Source organism: Cornus florida, unplaced genomic scaffold (genome assembly GCF_030987335.1).
Source record: "Cornus florida cultivar Cherokee Brave unplaced genomic scaffold, ASM3098733v1 CherokeeBrave_3.0.0_Hap2_Chr10, whole genome shotgun sequence".
Taxonomy (NCBI): Eukaryota; Viridiplantae; Streptophyta; class Magnoliopsida; order Cornales; family Cornaceae; genus Cornus; species Cornus florida.
In genome coordinates, this window is record NW_026775580.1 from 44,649,898 (window position 1) to 44,652,087 (window position 2,190).

The 2,190-nt window shown below is 37.3% G+C and overlaps 1 pseudogene; it reads left to right on the plus strand.

The window, feature by feature from the left end:
• The first annotated feature begins 347 nt into the window (after positions 1–347).
• Positions 348–446, plus strand: LOC132280585 (small nucleolar RNA R71; annotated as a pseudogene).
• Positions 447–2,190: the final 1,744 nt, after the last annotated feature.

Sequence of the window (2,190 nt, forward strand, 5' to 3'; positions counted from 1 at the left end):
CATTAGATGCACGATGATGAATATGAGTAGGGGAGGAAGATACTTGATTCGCCGAATTTTGGTTGATCAAAAATTGATCAAACCTTTGAGATAAGGATTTCATCTTGGCGGCTATGTCATTGGAGTTGTCAACTTGATATAAGCCGACATTTTTCCTTCCACCTAGGTTTCTACCATTTTTAGAAGATAAGGACCTATGCATTGAATTCTCACTCATACTTTCATACAATTGCCACACATCATTTTCATGCTTATCAAGATAAGAACCACCCATAGATGCATCAACCATACCCTTGTCATTATCCGATAAACTTTTAAAGAAATATTAAACTAATTGTCACTTAGGTATGTCATAATGTGGGCACTTCCTAAGCAAGTCATTGAATCTTTCCCATGCCTCATGCAACATTTCCCCATCCCCTTGAGAAAATTCTCTAATTGAAGTTCTCATGGCATTGGTCTTAGAAACCAGATAGTACTTTTTCAAGAACTCTTGTTGGATTTCCGTCCAAGAGGTTATCGAAAAAGGCCTAAGATTGTTGAACCAATATTTCGCCTTGTCTTTAAAGGTGAAAGGAGAAAGTTTAAGTCTTAAAACTTCTTCTGGCATGTCCGTGTATTCCACGGTGGAACACACTTTAAGAAACTCATCCAAATGCTTATAAGGTTCTTCACTTGGAAGTCCATGATAGTTAAGGAAGCATTTGAATGGTTTGTGGTTTAATTTCATAGTGATGTGCTCTAAATGGTGGCAATTGAATGCAAATGGGTTTGTTATATTCATTAGGCACATAATGGTCTCTTAAAGCAAGAGGGGGATTTACAACCGGTGGTGCTAGTCGAACACCGTGGTTAGCTTGAACCATGGGAGGTTGTGGAGCAAATATTAGCCGAGGCATTCCTAATGGAACTTGGCCTTGTTATTATGGGTGAATGAATGGTCTAGGCATGCCTAATGGTACTTGGATGTTTTCATGATGCACATTAGGGTGGAGGATGCCTTGTTGATCAATGTGACCAAGGTCCTCCACACGGTCGTCATTCAAATCCTCCATTGGTGAAATGGAGTGATGAGAACTACCTCTTCCCCTAGGATTATGAATAACCAATTCAAGATGAAAATTAAGAGGGACAAGAGGACCTACGACCATGCATGCACTAGCAAAGACAATAACAAGAAATAAGCAAGTAACAAACACTTCACCCCCACAACAAATTAATCAACAAATCTCCATATACAATGATCCCATGCTCCCATGCTTTGAACAACATGCAAGGAAAAGTAAATTGCCTCTATGCGGGCTCATGATTTATCTAAGAAATGAAAAACAAGCCTCCACGCGGGCCGACGATTTAACTAAAGCTTAAGTTAGAAAGATCTCACAAAGGGTCCTTAAGCAACTTCAATTCATTTTCAACTTCTAAGCTTTACTACGCTTTGCATTTTTTTTTAGATTTTTAGTCCTTTTTGTGCTTAGCTTAGCTCCTTGCTTTGAATTCTCCTTTGCTCAACTTTCTTCACTCAATTCACCTAGCCAAATAAGTACAAACACAATAAGTAAACAAAAATAAAAATAAAGTAAAGACATGATCAAAAAGTACTAATTCCTAAGTGTTTCCAAAACACGGCGTTGCCAATTCAATCCCCAACAATGGCGCCAAAATTTGACAGTGGCCGTTCCTATATGCCAAAATAATGTAGTGAATGCATGGTTCAAGAAAAGCCTTTTGGGTTAAGTTTAAATTTATAAAAACTAGTACTACCACTACTACTAACGTAGCAAGGGTGAATAGGGATCGTCCCAAGGGATTAGAAGGCTACTAGTAATGGAAACAATGCTTAGGGTTAGTAAGTCGAGTGATCGAAGGTAGATTGTTTGGTTGATTAAACTATAATTAAGATTAAGCAAGCTCAATATAAAACAAGTAATTAAAGGATAGAGAAAACAAGAGAGAGAGGTCTTAGGACTTAGAGATCACCACTAACCATCACCTTTCTATACACTCAATTCATAATTAATGAGGGGGAAAACATATGTTGCAACAATATTGAGTGTGTATGGTTGTTTCAATAATCATGGATGACCAATTAAGTATATATTGTCTAAACAACACAATGAATAGCACAATATATCAAACTAAGCCATTAATCCTTCTTTAAGCTCACAATCCAAACACATCACATAATTA